This window comes from Quercus lobata, chromosome 3, assembly GCF_001633185.2.
Source record: "Quercus lobata isolate SW786 chromosome 3, ValleyOak3.0 Primary Assembly, whole genome shotgun sequence".
In the NCBI taxonomy this organism is placed as follows: domain Eukaryota; kingdom Viridiplantae; phylum Streptophyta; class Magnoliopsida; order Fagales; family Fagaceae; genus Quercus; species Quercus lobata.
The window spans coordinates 70,858,662-70,879,161 of record NC_044906.1 but is presented as its reverse complement, the minus strand read 5'-3'; the positions used below and the strand labels follow the sequence as shown (position 1 = coordinate 70,879,161).

At 36.4% G+C, this 20,500-nt stretch overlaps 1 pseudogene; it reads right to left on the bottom strand.

Annotated features, from left to right (window-relative positions):
• Window positions 1–298: 298 nt before the first annotated feature.
• Window positions 299–14,257, bottom strand: LOC115981385 (annotated as a pseudogene).
• Window positions 14,258–20,500: the final 6,243 nt, after the last annotated feature.

Below are 20,500 nucleotides of genomic sequence, written 5' to 3'. Positions count from 1 at the left end.
CAGTCATAGGATGAAACATTCTACATATATGTTAATTTGGATAAGACTCTTGGATAGGTTGGTTCAGATCAATATAAAACATGACGAGTCTTAGAATCTGAGAAAAGAAATCAACATGACCTGCTCCATTCATGATAAGAATCTGACCAGAATATTGGAAAACCAGTCAGAGCTATTAGTCTCACAAACTACCACTCGAGGCACTTCACAATCCCTATCTGCCCAATTGGAAGAGTATAAGAGCAGAAATGATAAAAATATATCATCCACATACAGACCATGCCATTGGACTTGAATTTTATTTATTAAATATGTTCCAGTCATGGTCAGTCGGTAGATTTTCCTTTTCTTCTCAAGCCTCTTGAGGATGTCTAAGAAAGGAGGTCTTCGGTTCATGTCATGGGCCCAACATTGCTCTGTTAATTTAAAACCATTGAATATGAAAAGAGATTAGCAATATGATTGTTCAAGTTCTAGCGTGCATATCAAGGATAATATTTACAAAAGTTTTTTATTCTTTTAGCAACAGTGATTTTCTTCTAAACAATAACAGAGTATCCAATTGTAAATCAGCATCCTAGTGCATGTTGAACAACATGACATGGTTTTGGTTGAATAGATTACATAAATGCTGACAGTTAATCCTGTTTCTAACCCCCACAACCCTCCAGGCAGGGTGAAGAACATTAGATTCCAATCTGCCAAATTGGTTATCTCATGGTCATTAGTTATATTACCTTCATAAAATAATTATCTACGCCAAATGAGAGATCAAAGAGGCGCAGTTCATACAAATAGACGTCAAGAGAAAAGAATGAGCAATTGCACATAGCTGAAACACATATGGCAAATTGGGATTGAGAAAACAAGGACAGTAAGAGATGAAAGCAATCGGGACTCAGTGACAGTACCAATACAACACAAGATCAGCTACAATGGTTTTCTCAAGCAACAAAATCAGCCGATGGACCAATTAGAAGAGATTAGTTGTGTTGAAGGTGTTGCAGGAACAACAGGGAGATGAAAAAGAACACGAGACAAGGCTGTAAGGAAGACAAGACAGCTGACAATTTTTTTTTTTTGGGCAAAAAAGTGGCTGATAATTTAAACAGTTCATGTACCAAAGACCACAGGAAAAGAGGAAATACTTGTACCTAGACAGAATAGAATGACAACAACAATTTGTGCAGCTAAAAATTAGTTTGGGTAAAGCTTTGTTGAGTCAAATTATTAATGATTATACAGCTGAGAAATCTTAGATTCATTTATTAGGAAAAAAAAAACATGATTCATAGTTGGGCCGTGCATGCATGACAAGAGAAGCAACTTTGTGGTTGATAAAATTTTTACAACAAACTTACTCTCTCAATTCAGGGACATATCCTTTTGAGCAAAATGTAGGCCTGTTTCCCTCACATATTTTGCTGCTTCATAAGGCTCAAGGTTTGCAAGTGGTGGGTCCCCTTCAAGCATCTGGATTAGTTGGGAACATTATGAATTAGAATCAATTTCAAGTACTTTGAGATCTTATCTCAAATGCTTACAAAAGCAAGCATTACCTCATAAAGTATCATTGCGAAAGAGAAGACATCAACCTTCTTGTCATATCTCCGGTGATTGAAAACTTCAGGAGCAATATACCGGTCTTTTGTTTCATTTCCACGCCCGTAAGAAGGGAAAAAATAATTAAGTTATCAGTATTATAAATCGTATTTCAATATACAGAAGTTATCAGAGACACTCACAACTTCCAGTTTCTCCAGTCATTTTGTAAACGTCATGAGTATTCTGAACCTTGATGAGCTTGCTTAGTCCAAAATCTCCAACTTTTAAATGGTCTGCACTGGAATTGACCAGAAGAACATTCCTGAAATTTATAAACATATTCCATCAGGTAAAATAAATTGAAGGTACAGAGGCCAGCTACATGTTCTTGATGATGAAAACCAGAACAAAAGAAATAAAATCTAACCATTTCAATTGGGGAAAACAGCATTTCATCCTATAAAGACTAATAATCTCCTAATTACAAGGATATGTTAGTATACTGATTAGAGCATGACATCAGTAGTTACCAGTAAAATATAAAGAAGTTAATATGCCCACCAAAATATGAAACAGAATAAACTCACCTTGGTTTTAGGTCCCGGTGAATTATGACGTTTGGCTCATTGTGAAGATAAGCCATGCCTCTGCCCACATAAGATATTAGAAATCAGATTAACAATTGAACTCACTTGAGTTTGTAAATTCTTTTTTTTTTTTTTAAATAACAAACGATAGATTGAGTTTGTTAATTGATCTTTGGTGATGTGTTTATTTGGTCTTCACTGGGTTATGCCACATAAGGTAGTTGAGTTGTTTGAGTCTTGGCAAGGTAAATTCAGGCAACGTCACAATATAGATCTTTGGAGACTTGTGCCGCATTGCGTGATGTGATGTATTTGGAGAGAAATGAGTGCTAGGAGCTTTGAGGGTTGTGAGCAATCCTTGCTAGAGATTAAGTCTTTTTTCTTACATACTCTCCTTGCTTGGAGTGTGGCTTTATCGCATATTTCTTGTTTTTCCCTTCCTGTTTTACTTGATCATTGTAATTCTGATTCTTGATTTTTGCCCCCACAGTACATCTCCAATGTACTCGGGTTGGCTATTTTTTCTTAATAAAAATTTTTCATTACCTATCCAAAAAAAAAAATCAACGTAATAGAGGGTTATGCAAATGCCATTGATTTTATATATATATATATATATATATATAAACTCAAACTGCGGATTCAGCAGTATGCAATTAATTTATTTTAATTGATGTAAAAATTAACCAATGGAGCCTAATCTTGATTCCTGAGGTAATACACAAACAGATGTCCAAAAGAAAAGGATGATCTAAGCAGAAGCAGAATTCCAATCAATGCAACTGATACACATGCACATGTGCGTGCGTGCGCATGCATGTATAATTTTTTTCCACATTTCTCCCCTTGCCTTTAGTTGATGAGGATCCATAGCAGCCCAATTAATTGTGATTAACAAACGTAGCTTTGGATATCTATCTCTGTACAAAATTAGTTTATAAAACCTCAAAAAAAGAGTGAAACTTAAATGAACTTTTCTACTTAAGTACAACAATTATTTACAAACACAGATGCAATAGTTGTTGGGTGTACACATGTGAGTAAAGTCTCACATTGAAAATGATGAGAAGAATGAGTAGTTAATATAACATAATAGAGCTCATACCCATTGGGCTCAAGCCTTTTAAGTAAAGTGTCTCTATATTTTATATTAAATACTCAAGAAGTCTCCCTAAGGTGTTTATCTCCCCAAAAATAACCAACAATCAATAATAATGGGGTTCAGGCATGGCATTCTTCCAGAAGTAGTTAGAACTTGAAGTACCTGGCAATGTCCAATTCAAAGTTGATAGCTGTTGAAGGACTAAGTGAACCTTTTTCCTTGAGTTACTGATGGAGATCACCCTAAAACAGCAGATGAATGCAACAAATAAGGAAGGTGTCTCTACAAGTACATTCTTTAAATCACTAGCAAGAACTTCAAACCGCACAATTATAATTCTATGACCCTAACCCTTTTTTTTTTTTCTTTTAAAAAAAAAATAAAATAAAAAAAGCATTTATAGACCCCTCATAAGTACTCGGTAATTAACATCAGGGGATTCTTCTCCGTGACAGCTCCAAGAAATTGGACCATATTAGGGGGACGAAGCTTCACTAGAAAATTAACCTCATGCTTGAAGTCCTGACTCCTGACTGAATCAGGAAAGCAAAGAACAGGTAAGCAATTTACATTTTTGATAAACAAGAAACTGGATCAGAAAGAAAAATTGATTATAGGAAACAAGGAAGGATTAATTGTTTTCTTAAAGTGAAGGTCCATTTTAATTTCAATACAGTCACTCTGGAAAAGAATTCTGAGTGAATCATTTAAAAAAAAAAAAAAACTTTTTGGTCCAATTAAAATATAAACCTCATCCTTTACTTTGGTTTTGATCACATTTCCCATTAGATTAGTTCATAAAATGAGCCATAAGTACAAACTAAGCCCTAATCGACTGATACATGGATCCTTTTACACCACTGGGTCTTATCTAGGGCCATATTCCTAGCTACCTCTTGAAGAATCACGTCTTACCTTAAAACTTTGTCACTAGCTGGGAACTACCCAGCTCATATATAAATAAGATTCATGTTCATAACAATGCCTATCAACCTACCAAACCCTCCTTCTTTACCCAGGCTTGAGATTGGCTATGCGAAAGGATATAATAATAGAGTATGACATTGGTGGAGTTAGGACATAATATATAAACCACAAAAAAAAAAAAAAAAAAAAAAAAAAGGAAAATAATATACTATTTATTGAAAACAATCAACTTATACCGTTGTAAATAAAAAGGCAAACAAATAGCAGAACCCCTAAATGGAATTTCATAAGAAAATGTATCTTATATCACCAATCTGTCATCTGAAAGTGATGGAAGAATGCGTTTGACAGCTACAGGTGTTCCACACCAACAGGCTTTTAAAATCTAACCAAAAGACCCCTGCCAGCATCAGCTATCATCAGTGAAAGTACATCTAATACACACCAAGTTCTGTGTGTTGATATCCAGGTTTAAAGCAGCATATGAATTATTCAAGTTGCAAACTAAATTAAAGAACTAAAAGGCACCACAGACCCACAGCATGAAACAAACAAGGGAAATTACTGAGTAAAGATGGAACTATATTAGCATAAAGAAACTACCCGCTCTTACAATCAAAGCTACATTATATTTTATTTCGGTGAAGATAATCATCTCAGCACTTTACCTAGCCAGGGGAAATAAAATACCAGCATAGGGCATAGGTGGCATCTTGTAATGGGGAATGAAAGCATGTGATAAGAAGTAACATGATCCCTAAAAAAAAAGTAAATTATCCATTAATTCTTTCATAAGAACTCCTGAAGATAACCTAGTATGGGTTTTTTTTTAATTTTTTTTTTGTATTGGTTCCAAATGACTTCCATTTTGGCCCTGCAGAACACTTGAACTTAGAGCTCGCACAAGAAAACAAAACACAAAATCCACAAGATATAAAAGAGTCTTCATGCAGTATTCAGGCATACCTAGCTCTATTATGCCAAATGGAAGGAATTTGATGCTAAAGCATTTAGCACAAACAAGAGATAGGCAGATAGCATTTCCATTTTGAAGCAAACTGGTAATATATGACTTGTAAACTGTTTCCATATCTATAAGAAAACACAAATTCATGCAGCCAACAAAGAGTTCAATGAAAAACAAGATTTAATTCTAAAAGATTCAAGAATTGTGGTCCAGTTTCAATGTGGCGCCTTCTTGGTTCCTTTTTTAGCCTAATTTAGTTATTATTGAGTCTTAATATTAAGTTTATTTAGGTTAGAAAGCTGTTGCTTTTCTTCAGTTTTAATATAATATGTGCAATCTGGTAATCTCAAGATTTTCTGGAATGGGTTGTAATGGGCTGTATCCAAGGCCCATAAGTCCTATTTTATGTTTTGAGTCCTTTTTTCTAACAGTTGTAGAAATTCTTAATTACTTTTCCTTGTTATTGGGAGTTTTACTGTTTATAGGAAAATTTTATTCAGGATTTCCTAGTCTTTCCGGGAACAGGTTCTGCAAAAACCTATATGTAGGCCTCTATGTCAATAACTTTAAAATAAAGAGATTAAAGTCAATAAAATTTCAGCAGCTTATTTAAATTTTGAGTGATTGCTATACCTTACACATGTTAGAATACAATAGAATACCTTAGACACGTTATCCATCTTGTGATCAAGAATTAGTTAAACATACAAAAAAAGTAGCCTCATGAGAGCTTAGTACACCATATATTTCATAGGTAGCACCCCCTAGGTGTTTTCAATAATACAAGTTTCAGAAGCAGCTAGGAACTCAAAGTGCGAGCAAGACTACAAATCAACCATGATGTTTAGGGGTTCAAATCCACCATTAGATATTATTACATGCTCATTCTGAAAAAAAAAATAACAAAAGACTCATTCCGTCCAAAGTTAAATATTGTGAACCCAGTGCCCAGGCAGAGTCCCTTTCAAAATCCCAAAGGCTACATGCCAATTTAGCCTAAAGTCAGCTTGATTAGCAGGTATAATAAGTGATACACCAAACTAAGTTCTTTTTCCACTCTTTTTTCCTTTTTTGGTTAAAGGGATATCACATGTTAACTTCTCTCTTCTTAGATGGCCGAGAGTAGAAGGGGGAGATTTGCTGTAGCAGCTGCCATGGCTGCAAAGTAAAGGCAATTGCTAGGTTATGGTAGGTAATCCAAAGATCTTTTCTTTCAATTTTCATTGATAAATTTGATTCCCACTTATCAACCCCCAGAAAATGTCTAATATCCTAGTAATCATACTTCAATTTGCTGAAATATGTACGATGATGGCCAAGAGTCTTGTAGTTCAACCGACACCTCTTAATGTTTCCAGCAGAGATGTCCTAGGTTCATATCCCCCTCCCCAATTGTAAAATATTGAATTATCAAAAAGAAAAAGGAAAAAAATAAATAAATTTACGATGATGTCATATCACATTACATGGGGTCAATTGAAGATAAAATCCCTAAAACTTATGACTTCAGTTTATCCTTGATGGCAAACAAAATGCAACAACAGAACAATAGTTTCCAGTGATGCACCTCAAAAGAAACCACTGCTAAAAAAATTACCCAATAAGATGTTGTCTGAGTTTCTCTAACTGAAGAGCAGTAGTCTCTGAAAACATAAACTGTCAACTAGTTCCTTAAGAAGCAGAGGTTTTTTTTTATCACTCAACAACCAGACAATATAAAAGAGGCCCTTGGTAAGCATCTCTTAGAACCTTACTTAAACAGTTACACCATTTTAATAACAGTGATAGACATTCAAACTCTTATTCAAAGTCCAGGTTAAAGAAAGATAGTGAGTGAATTCCCATGTTTTTTCTTTTCCAATTATTCCATAAAATAACAAGTCCCCATTTCTATTACTGAAAGCAAATGCCAACTATTTTCTTTAAGAAGACTTTATTATCACGTTATCATTTTCTAGTTCGAATCGTAAGTGAAGAAGGCCATGTATATTATCTTATATAATGGTCAGTGATATAACAGAATGAAAAGCATCTTCTATTCCAATATTGATAAAAACAGATTCATCTCTTGTATTAATGAATTCTGAACTAAACCCTAGTACCAATACACAAGGGTCAACAGATTATTAACATTCGGAAGATACATTCTAGTAAATGTGGTTTTTATTTATTTATTTATTTATTTATTGACAAGTTATACAAGCACCTAGTGGATTTCAAACCCTCTAACTTACCCTCCAACTATTCTAATTGGAGAAGTACCAATTGAGCCAAAATTAATTGACTCTACCAGGCGCAGTTTTAAAGAAGCAATCCAGTATATCAACTAGGATTTTACTAACGGATTAGGGCATCCATAAATAAACCATTTTAGGAAACTTTTATATGAAATTGAAAAGGCTGTAAAAAAAAAAAAAAATCAGTTACTTTTTTAATTTCTCTTAAAAAGTTTGCTAAAATGGTTGATTAATGGATTCCCTAAGAGCACCCATTAACCAAACCCTAGTAATTGTAGACTCAACAACTCAATGAGATAGGACTAGAAAAAGAAGCTGACTAACCATTTGCAAGCAGATGACATTAAATAATGAAAGGAAAGACAAGAAGACAAAAATTAAAGCCAGAGCCAGAGACTTACATAAGATAAGCCACCGTATGATTTTAACAACTCGATCATGCTATACTTTTTAGCTCCCTCAGCATCGGCTAAAGTCTGTCACAAGAGAAACTCCAAATAGTTATTAGCTGATTACAGTTCTACATTAAATTTAAGCCCCCCAAAAAAAAATTAAAGTAAAAAATGACTTTTACTTCTAATGCATATCGAAACATTACATTTGAACTGCAAGATTTACTACCCTTTTTATTTAATTATAGTGCACTCGCAATATCCCTCCTAAGCTTCAAAACCAAGCAATGTACCCCTTAACCCCGGCCCTTACTTCCACATCTCATAAACTCTTATACTTTTAGTGTAACCATCACATTAAAGATGTGCGGTGGTATAAAACCGAAAAATTGTTCATAACTTCTCACAATGTGACCGAATATAATTGATGAAGTAAAAATTGTGATTCTATGCACAAGTGATGGCTAACCATTCATAATTTACCACGTTAAAATGGTAAAATAATGACATCGCCTATCAGCAAGTACTCCATTTTGCTTGTAACAGTGACATGCAGATGGGAAAAGAATTGAAGCATAAATAACGGAATTATCCCACTTAAAATTATCGCTAAACCAAAATTCTGACTCGAACATTGCAATCCAAGAGTTCTTCAAGGTGTGCGGTTGTCAACAGTTTTCTCTTTAATTTATTAATTTATTTTTGTTTATGATTTTTAAAGCCTTCGGTTGTCAACAGTTTTCTCCTTAATTTATTAATTTATTTTTGTTTATGATTTTTTAAGCCTTCTTTTTTGTAAAATGTAGAATTACATTTTACGCAATTTTCAATAAACAAATTTTTAGCAAAAAATTTCATCCAAAGTCCAAACAGACACGATGTTACCATGTCATTCACCTTGATATTTAGAGGCTCAAATATGAAATTCTAAATAAAACATTTTTCTGTATTCTTTATTCATATAAATATATATATATATATATATATTAAATTCAGATCTTGTATTAAAGAATCAAAAGGGTAATCCATCTTGGCCAATCATTTTTTTAAATTCTCCTTTCTTTTCGTTTCCACACAATTTTTCAACCTTTTTTTTAAATTTTCTGGGAAAATCAGACTTAAGATACATAGGGTTAGGTCTCTTTTCTTTTACATTTTTGTGTTAAAATGTGTTTTTTTAATGGCAAGTGGAGAGAGGGGTAATGGCTCTCTAACAGAGACTACTTCAAGTGGGTAAAATGACAATTTTCAAACCATAAATAACAAAGTCAAAACAGACCTAGCTACAAGTAGGTTAAGTCTAATTTCCCGTAAGTTATAATATCTTTAACCAATTAGCTCTCAGTTCCTAGCCAACGTTTCCACACACTTTACATTTGCTTTGGAGAACTAGGTTACTAGGATGCCAACTAAAAAGCTTGTGTTACACGACTGTGAAACAAAGTGTGTTTCTTAACTTTTAGAACTCTGTAGCAACAACAAGACATCATAAAGATAAACCACCAAGAGTCCCTCACAAAATTAAATATCAATTATTGTTAATGACCAAAAGTTCCATGGATCTTATATTTTATATTTTATATATAAATATAGATATATATATATATATATATATATAAACTAACTGACGTGAGTCCATTATTAAGTTATCTTTTATTTTATTTTTTTTCAAATTTATCACATGGTAAGGAAAGAGCAAACTAATTTATACAATCAAATTATAAAATAAAATAAAATAAGAAAGATATATGTAGTTTTTTTTTTTTTTTTTAATAATACGGACCAAGAAATACCAGCCCATTCCTGAGTTGCAAGCCCACTCTTTGAATGGTCTCGGCCTATCTCAGCCCACTTAATCGAGCCAAGATAGGCCTAGCCGAACATTTAGCCTATGTATCCTATGATATGTTGTGAACAAGAGATAATGCCTTGGGGAAATCCATCCGTCAAGTAACAACCGACATCAGGCACAAGTTTCTAGGAAATCATATCAACTGTAAGAGGTAGGTCCCCTCTAGTCATGAATATGGTGCAGAGGGACCCACTGACATGGGGAAAATCTCTTCATCATGATAACCCCACTAAGGGGAGGCTATAAATAAGGGAGAAGAGGCAGGAATTAGGGGTTGGGAAAATTTCAGAAGTGTGACACAAGTGTAGTGACGAAAAATATATCCTAGAAAGAAGGAAATCTTGTTCGGATCTTAGGGAAAGACCACGGCTGTCTAGTAAACATCTCAAGGAAATATTTTATTCTCGTTTTTCTTCTTATTATTCTTCAGATTCAAGAATCAGTTTAACTGTAGCAATTCTCGGTTTTCCCGATTGAACCATCAATTTCCGATTTTCCTTGATTTTTCTTCAATTTTGGTTTTTAATGATAATCAAACTGGATTGGTATCTAATTCCTAGTTGAACCAGCCGATCTAGTCTAGTTTATAAAAACCATGATATAGACTTGTAACAATAAATTTACTTACTTGTAACAACCTACCACTAATGATAAAAATATGGGAAATGTTAACCAGGGTATCGGTTTAAGAGCTATTTTTCAAAACATTTTATTGAAAGAATGATAAAACAATAAATTTTGTTAACAACTTTTTTATATCTCCCATAAAAGTTGTGCCAAAACTTTGCTATTATGGTTTATTAACAATTACCTTAAGAGCATCCGTTAACATGACCTTAAAAATATTGTAAACAAAACATTTTCCAATAGAAAGGTGGGCCCAGCAGAAATACAATCCATTGTTTTTATCAATTCTTCCCTTCCATCGTTGTAACCAAACAGCAAAAATACGATCCTTTCCTATCTAATCCTTTCTCCTCCCCCGTATCCAAACAAAGTGTAACTAATTTCCCTTCTTTCTTCTTTAAAAAAAAAAAAAAAAAAAAAAAAAAAAAAAAAAAAAAAAAAACTAATTTCCCTTCGCATCATTCATCAATTAGCAGGCACCCAATAGGGCCAATTCCGTTCTACCTACCTGCACTGTAATGTAAGTCACTTATCATGCTACTGTTGAGTCCCTATCATGCTTCCCTACTTGAATTATCATTCTTCACTATAATTAGTTATTACCTACTGCACTTATCATCTCTACTTATTATTCTTCACAATTATTTCCCAAACACTAAAGGTTAAAAGATGAAGTTAACCATTAAATGGCGAAGGTAAATTGAGTAAAATCCAGCACTGCATTGACCAAATCATGCTAACATCCGCTCTAGCTTGTACCACCTTATACCTCCATGAATTCTTTCGTCCCAGACCTTGCAATCGAACCCAAATTGTTCACCAAATCTATAACTAATAATAATAATAATAATCCCAAATTTTCCCTCACATGTAGTAGGTAAACATTATCTGGTTTTGTTTTTAATTAGTGAAGTGTTTGATTTAAATTCCAAGAGATTGGAGCTCTCAAGTCTGAAATCTCAATAGAGCCAAATCCAGCAAGTGTGGCTGGATCTAGCCCCGTCCAACCTAAACCCGACGAAACCGGTCTCGAATACCTTCAATTCTGCTAGAAAATCCATCGGCTCATGACCTTATTGCCAGAGGACGTGAGATGCTTCATGATGACTCAGGCCATACAATTCCTCCACTCGCATTTATGAAGGATCTCACTCTGGCAACGGCTACAAACCCATGTCCCCTTCACCATCGGCAATCTGACCTTAGCAACAAAAACCTCCCACATAGATTTTGAGATCCTTATTGATTTAGGATTTACCATATGTTTCTACTTTCTACCAATTTATTTCCACAAAACAATTGACAGGCATTCACAAACATGAGCGTAGGCATGACCAAATGACTTAAACCAACTAAACATAGGATCTTGTTTTAACATAAAAAGCAAAGACAAAGCTATTACAATTTATCTTTTAAGAACTCCAAAGATCTTATTTTATTTTTCTCTAAAAGAAACTTGTAGAGGTAAAAGAGAAAAGAGACTACATCTCCAAGATCATTTTAATGGTGAAAAGAGCAACACCAACACACAAAGGATTTCATATTTTCCAATATATAAACTTTAGTTTAGTTTTTGTAGCGATAGAGTTAGAGTAATCCTTGTGACAAAGAAAAGACAACTCAAAGTAATACTTTATTTTGTGTTTTTGATAGAACAAACAACATGTACCGAATTGATATAAAATATGGTTGTTAATTGTTACTCCAATGTCACCCACCACAGCAATATAAAGAGAAGTATATAGTTAGCAAATTTGAGAATACTATGTTATCCATTAGAAACTGGTGGTAGAAATAAAAATAGCTATCATTAGAAGCTTCATAAAACATTAACAACATAAATCCTTGCAATATGTTATTTTTCAAGAATTAGTAGTTTCTTTTTATGTAAAGAAGTTAGCAGTTACTGCAGATGTTAATGGCCTATCAAAACATTTATGTAAAGTTTTCTTTTTGCTTCTTTCTTTTCATTTTTTTTATTCAAAATGAAAAAAAAAAATTGGTATATCATTGATCTAAAAGATATGGTTGTTACCCAACATTACCAACCACAGCAATTCAAAGAGAAATATGGTTGTTACTCCACAAAAAAAAAAAAAAAAAAAAAAAAAAGAGAGAGAGAAATATATAGGTTGCTAATTGGAGAATGTTATGTTGTTCATTAGAGCATTAGCATTGATGGAGGTATATTATTAAATTGCTATTTTTAGCACCACAAATAACAAAAACAAACTATATCAATGGTGCCATTGCTAAAAAATTTAACAAACTTACTACAATAAACTGTCATTTTTGGCAGTTTATTGTAAATGACAGTTTATTGTAGCAACATATGTAATAAAAACGTATCAAAAAAAAATGTAATAAAAAAATGTTTATTCTTCCATCTCTCTTCTCTCATTAAAAAACGATTCTCTCTCTCTCTCTCTCTCTCTCTCTCTCTCTCTCTCTCCTTTTTTTTTCTCTTCAGTGCCTCCCTCTTCTCCTTCTCGTCGGTGGGTTCGTGGTGGTGTGTCGATGTAGGTTCGTGGGTTTGTTGCTAGGTTGATGTGGGTTCGTTGCTGGGTTTGTGAGTCGGTGAGAAAGTGTTTGGTTTAGCCAAAACCCTAACTCAAAACTCAGTTTCCATCACTCAAATATCAAAATTCATGGGTCTCACCTCAAAATTATGTGTTTGGTATAATTTTTGTTTTTAGTTTTCATAACTTAAAAAATTGAGTTAGAGTCTGTTTGGATACTGCTTATTTGCTGAAAACTGAAAACTTATTACTGAAAACACTATAGCAAAATAATTTTTAAAAGTGTAAATAATACTGTGAGACCCAAAAATGTAAGGGTATGCACGTTTTGCTGAGTTTGGTAGTCCCATAAACAGTGTCGTGAGACCCCTAAAAAAATGCCAAACGCAACTGAAACAATAGGCAAATGCACACTTAGAGTTATGAAAATTGAAAACAAGTTTTTGGTGTTTTCAAGTTATGAAAACTAACTTTTTACGTGACGTATGCACGTTTTGTGTTTTTTTTCCTTGCTTTATTCATTATACACTATTATTTAAACATAAATTGGCAAGGTTGATTTGTTATTTTTTATTTTTTAATTGTAATTTTATTTATGGTTTTGAGGGGCTTCAGATTGGAGGCGATGTTGCATCAAGGCCCTTTCCATTGTCAATTATCTTTTGCAGTTCTATTGGGTATATGTATTTGATAAAAACTATTTTGCTACTTAGTGAAACTTCTCTTTTCTTTCCCTCTATCTTGCCTAAATTTGGTACTTGAATATAAATAGTTACATCTTTACAATGTAATTCTTGAGATGTTGAGTTCCTTATTATTTGATAAAAAAATAAAAATAGTGTAACCCAAAACTCCACAGCAAATCAAAGGAATTTATTGTACTCTTTCATTGTAAAGATTCATACAGAGGATTGTACTCACATATATACAAATCAAATACAAATTGATTATTTGTTACACTATTTCGTGATCGTGTGATTTATCTTTTACACTATGTTCCAAGGAAACTCCATCGAACTTCTCAATTAGTCACGTAGCCATCTGAAAGTAAGGAATCAAACCCTCATGTTTAACTTCATAGTGTGTCAAAAGTTGATTAATTACCAACTTGGAATCGCCGTAGACTTCTAAGTATGAGATCTTCATATCGAGGGCCATTTGGAGGCCGGCAATAAAGGCTTGATACTCAGCAACGTTGTTTGAACATGGTTCACTAAGCACAAAGGCGAATGGTAGCACTTGTTTCTGTGGCGACACGAAAACAACCTCGCACCAGATTCTTCTTGTCGCGCGGCCCCAACAAAGAACATCATCCAAGGTGGGAGGACTTTAGTGTACAATACATCTTCATCTGGAAAATCATCTGAGAGCTCCCAATCAACAGGAATAGGATGATCAGCAAGGAAATTTGCTAGTGTTTGCCCCTTGATGGCCTTTTGGGGCACATACACGATTTCAAACTTTTGAAAGGCCACAGCCCATTTTGCCAACCGACCAGACATGATTGCCCTAAACAAGATGTATTTTACTGGATCTATCTTTGCAACCAAGTGTATTACATGTGCTTACATGTAATGCCTTAATTTTTGAATGGAGAAGAAAAGCGCAAGACACATCTTCTCTATTGGAGAATACCTCAATTCTACCCCAGTTAGCTTTCAACTAAGGTAATACAATGCTTTCTCTTTCTCTTCTTCATTTTTCTGAGCTAAGAGGGCCCCAAGTGATTGTTCTTGTGTAGCGATGTAGAGCACTAAAGGTTTTCCTGGCATAGGCACTCCTAAGACAGGTGGGTTAAGCAGATACCTTTTAATGCTTTCAAACGCATTCCTGCAAACCTCATTCCATTCAAAGGTGGCATCTTTCCTCATCAATCGACTGAATGGTTGACACCGTCCTGCTATATTCAATATGAAACGTCGAATGTATGCAAGATCGCCTTGTAAGCTTCGGAGCTCTCATAAGTTCTTTGGTTCGGGCATCCTTTGGATAGCGTCTATTTTGGATTGATCCACTTTGATACCTCGATGTCGAACAATAAAGCCTAGAAACTTCCTAGACGTGACGCCAAATGCGCATTTAAGAGGGTTCATTCTGAGTTGATATTTCCTTAGTCGATTAAATACAATACGCAAGTCCCGCAAATGATCCCCTCTTTTCTTTGTCTTAACAACTAGATCGTCAACATAACATTGAACAATTTTGTGGAGTATGTCATCGAAAATTTGTTGCATTGCACGTTGATATGTTGCGCTAGCATTCTTGAGCCCAAAAGGCATCACCCTATAACAGTAGATCCCCTTTGGAGTTCGAAAAGAGGTGAGCTCTTCATCCTCGGGTGCCATTCAAATTTGGTTGTGTCCTGATGAGCCATCCATGAATGATAATACTTCATGACCAATAGTCGAATCAACCATAAGCTTTGTATTTGAAAGTGGGAAGTCATCCTTTGGGCACGCTCTATTCAAGTCCTGAAAATTAACACAAACTCAAATTTGTCCATTTTTCTTTTTGATAGGGACAATGTTTGCAATCCACTTTGGGAATTGTACTTCCCTGATGAATCCTGCCTGCTCGAGTTTGTTAACTTCTGCCTCAATTTGTGGGAGGAGTTCGAGTCGAAAGCGGCGTTGGGCCTGCTTAATTGGGCGTACTCCTTGCTTTATTGCTAACCAATGAACTACAATTATTGGGTCTAAACCTGGCATCTCCTTGTATGTCCAGGCAAACACATCTTTGTACTCCATTAAAAGCTCAAAGTATTTGCTTTCTTCATCCGGTGTCAAAAGCGAACTCACGAAGATTGGGCGAGGTTCCTTGTCAATCCCTAAGTTTAATTCTTTAAGCTCATCTACAATTGCTTGCCCCCCGTCTTCTATTGCCCGAGGGGCTTCATTTGGTTCATCATCTGATGTGTCTGATTCGAAATCGGTTTCCGCTGTCACGTGGCAAGAAGGAAGGACTAGTGTCTCGTGATCCTCCTCCCCATCGTCAACTTGCTTCTCGAGCTCTCGTGTGTGCACAATAGTCCGCCGCTTTACTTTAAGGGAGTTTCCTGTACTAACTTCTACAATCAACTCATGTTTCATGCGTGAAGGGATAAGGTTGTAGGCTTCAGTGCCATTTCTCTTTTCTAAGCCACTTTTCCCTTCCTTGGGTTATGGGGTGTCAGTTGAGCTACTTGTAGACCCAAGCCTATCAAATGCCGACCTACGTGTACATAAGGTTCCTTCCTTTGTAGGGAGAGAAATGCTTAATCTATTAAATACTGACTTTCGAGGAGTAGATGTTCCTAGACGGTCAAATACAGAAGATCTTGACACGGGCTTTGGCTTCCCCTCCTCCTCAACTTCAAAGGTGATGTGTTGTGATGTTGCCTTTTTTCCTTTCCCTTTGGCCGAGAGTCGAACTGGCTCTTGTGACAAATACCTTAACCCGATTATAGGAATCTCGATCGCATAGCCTTGTTGCTTCAATTTGCTTTGGGTCGAGTTATGCCCATGTGACTTCTCTTCCACGTAATCTGAATAAAGTTGCCCCAATTGTGGAGGGTTTTTGAAATTATAGCCTGATTTTGCCAACAGTTTATATGCTTTAGGGTCAAAACCCTCTTCTGTTCTTTTGACTGGCAACGAATCTTCTTCAACAAGGTTATGCGTGGCTCTAGTGAAACCCATGAGTGGGGGTTTTGTTGAAGTCACTTGGTCTAACTTTAGTAATGGCAAGGTGAAATCACTTTTAAGGATAGCGATATCTTCCTCTTGAAGAGGCTTTTTGCACTTATCCTTAGTCTCCATCATCAACCTAAATGGGGATTGCCCTTCCTTCTGTTTAGATGCGGGTACATATCGTAAGACCATGGGTGCCTCTTTCTTCTCTTCACGAAACTTCTGTCTCACTTCAAAGTTAGGTTGGGGACCTTCCGTGAGGGGCTCGCCTCCTTCCATACATTTTGCCTTCTTCTTTTCCATTAACTCTTCTTGTGGTACATTGGAAGTTGTGTCGCAATCAAAGTAAAACTTGGCGTCTGCAAAGTGAGATTCTGCCGCTGTAAATGGTTGCAAATTTGTTGTCACCACTTTTATTTGCTTGCCGTTGCAATACTTGAAGCATCGATGTAATGTGGAAGGTACAACACCATTCCCATAAATCCACGGTCGTCCTAACAACAAGTTATAAGAAGTCTTTGAATCGATCACATGGAAGAGAGGTCTAGCTTTCAACTCATCAACAGTCACATCTAACCGAATCATGCCGATTGCCCTTTGACCTTCTTGGTTGAAGCCTTGGATGACAAGTTGACTTTTTGATAACTCTTTCACGGATATGCCTAGACGTCTCATTGTTCCTTTAGGCATTATGTTGACGGCAGACCCGTCGTCTATGAGGATGCAGCTTACTCTTTCCCCTTATGTGTAACTTGAGACAAAAAGTGGTCAATTGTGTGGTTTGGAGCCCAATAGGAGATCCTCATCGGCGAACGTCATCTTGTTGTGACAGTGAGCACATAAAGCAACCGCTTCTTCTGAGGCATGGGTTTCACTTCCCTCTTCCTTGGTTACTTTGGTTTCTTCAAGGTTCACTTTTCCTCCTTTTCAGCGAGGTCTTCTTGGTCATTAGCATCATGGCAAGAGACCATGTAAGTGGTTGTCATTAGGCCCTCTGTAAGAAAGCATTTAGGGAAAAACTCATGTTGCGTGACCAACAGGGGACCTTCATTTTGCAATAACTCATTCAAATGACCTCCCTTTCTTTGTTTCTTCAGACCATTTGCTCCCTTTCCCTTGCGAGCAACTTTTGAACCGCTTGCTTTAAGCTCCTTTTTCTTGTAAGGAACATGGGGTTTTGGGTTACGTTATTTTCAAAGTCTCTTGTAGGTCACAAAAGTCCAACCCTCTTCGTTGCCCACCAATTTGTCGTCAACTCTATCATCATCTTGAGGGCTGAAGCATGACATACACATAGGCTCAAGTGTTCCAAATTGGATGTGCTTGTAATAGGCCTTTGATGTTGATGGCAAGGTGGACCGCACTTCCGTTGGAGTTGGTGACTTCATAGAAATTGGGGATCCAATAGCGAACATAGCATGATTTGCCTCAGCAGTTTCATCTAGGTCTAAAAGAATTTTACCCTCCTTTACAAGCCTTAGGATAAGGTCTTTCAAAAAAAAAAAAATAAATAAATTTCCACAGGGTGACTCACAACTTGATGGTATACGCAGTATTTTGGGTAGTTGGTACGCCCCATTTCCTTCGGACGCTTGCATTCTGGAAGCTTTATCATATTCTTCTCTAATAAGTCCTCGAGCATGCCTTGGACATCGGCATCTGGAAAAGGATATGTCTTTTCTTCCATCTCTTTCAAAGTCAATCGACGCTTTTCCCACTCTTGCATTGAACCGACCCTTTTCTCCATTTTCTTATTCTCTTTACTGGAGATCTTCATAGGCTCCACAGCAATGGCCATAGATTCCTTAACCATGGATCTGGAAGACTTATCCCCCTTCCTCGTATCTTTCTTCTCTTTATGCTGCACATCAACAGGTAAGCCCTTTTCTCCATGGCTAGACAGGCTACGCTCCATGTCATGGGCTTAGGTAGCAAGTTCTTCAAAGGTGTGAGGTTTGATTCCTTGGAGGATGTAAAGCAACCCCCAGTGCATACCTTGGTTGCACATCGCCACTCCTGAAGACTCGGAAAGGCAATCTTTGCAGTCGAGACTCAATGAGCGCCAATGATTGATGTAGTCTACCACTGGTTCATCTTTCCATTGTTTCGTGTTGGTTAATTCTAGTATACTTACGCTACGTCGGGTACTATAGAAACGGTTCAAGAATTCCCTTTCCATTTGCTCCCAGCTATCAATGAACTCGGGCTCAAGATCCGTGTACTAATCAAAGGCATTTCCTCAAAGAGTACGCACAAATTGCTTCTTGAGCAAGTCCCTATCCGTACCAGCGTTATTGCAAGTCTCGATGAAATGAGCGATATGTTGCTTCAGATTCCCTTTCCCATTGAATTGTTGAAACTTAAGAGGTTGGTAACCCGCAAGCATCTATAACATGTCAATCCTCTTGGTGTATGGTTTTGAATACATCAGAGAGTTTTGTGGTGCCCCACCATATTGAGCTCGAATGGTGTTCGTTATCATGTCCTGTAACTGCTGGACCGATAGAGATGAAATTGAGGTAGAGCTCCCTTATGGACCATCAGCCTTCTTTGGAGAAGATGTATAAGCTCCTTGGGATGTATGCTGATGCATGTGAGAATGACCTTTGCTGGACTCCCCTCGATTTTGAACCTCAAGCTTGTTCATAAGTGTGGCAATTTGAAGGTCTTTCTCCTCCACAGTCTTGGTAAGCTTAGCTATGGCATGTCCCATTTCAGCAATCTTTTTGTCAATGGTGACACTCTTCGTCACCATGGCCGCCATAGCTATTGTACGAGAAGAATCTTTTTGTCAATGGTGACACTCTTTGTCACCATGGCCGCCATAGCTATTGTACGAGAAGAATTCTCCAAGAAGATAGATGAAGTAACTTCTTGGGGGGATCCTTAGGAAGAACCTGACTGTGAAGCAGTACTCGACACAGCACCTAATGCAGAATAGTGATATTCGCTCCCTATCGTTGAGTCCTCTGGAGTGAATGCTGAATCTCCCCTCCTAGAGGAAGTGTACTTGCTTGTCCTCAAAGTGCTCAAGGAGATCACAGTCTTTGGCTGGGCTAGGGCACTTATGAGTTTGGTCACAGGAGCCTTTTCCTCAACTTCTTGTGATGTGATGAGCCTTATTGCCTTAGCTTTGTTTCGGGTCATGGGACCTGTGGAAGTACTGTTGCTTGTTGACCCTCCAATGCTCTTGGTAGCATTCTTAGGCGTCTGAGACTTCTTCGAGCCCATTGATCTTGGTAGATTGGAGACTTGAAGATTTCTAGGATGGAGAAAGAGATGATAGACAGAGAGGTCCCACTGGGTGTGCCAGAAATTTGTACACACAACTTTTTGTAAAAGAAGAATCACACGATCACGAAATAGTGTAACAAATTATCAATTGTATTGATTTGTATATATGTGAGTACAATCCTCTGTATGACTCTTTATAATGAAAGAATACAATAAAACTCCTATGATTCGATCTCCAAGTAACTTTACGATCCAAAGGGCTATGAAGCTTGATCTTGAATTGTACTTTGATGTCTCCGAGTTGGATGTGTGATTGGATGTACTTGAGTTTTGATTTGAAGTTGAGGGCCGTTGACTTGATCTCGAACTTAATTGAAGGAAAATCTCTACTTTGATTTGAGGAAGTAGAAATGAGCCTTGATTTTGAGGGAGCAAAGGTGCTCTTTTGGACTTAGAGGTGACTCTCTATTTTGGCAAAGTGTCAGTCGGGTTTTTCTCTCTAAGTTTCTCCTTTCTCATATGAGAAGCCCCTATTTATAGGCAACTCAATCATATTTAATTTGGAATTTTCTCTCAGCATTTATTGAGAGCTAATTATGGATTTAATTTAGTCTCCCATTTAATAAGAACTTTCCATATAGGTCTTTTTTTCTGACATTGCCATATGGTTTTCTTATTTGATGTTGCCACATGGCTTGATTTCATTTGCTGATCCTCTACCTCATCAATTGGTGATTAATTCGATCACAAACATTTTATCATGAACAATTGGACGGTTGTGAATACATCATAAAATTTTGAAGTCTACAGTGGTCTATCGCCCAGAGGAGTGTTCCAGGAAGT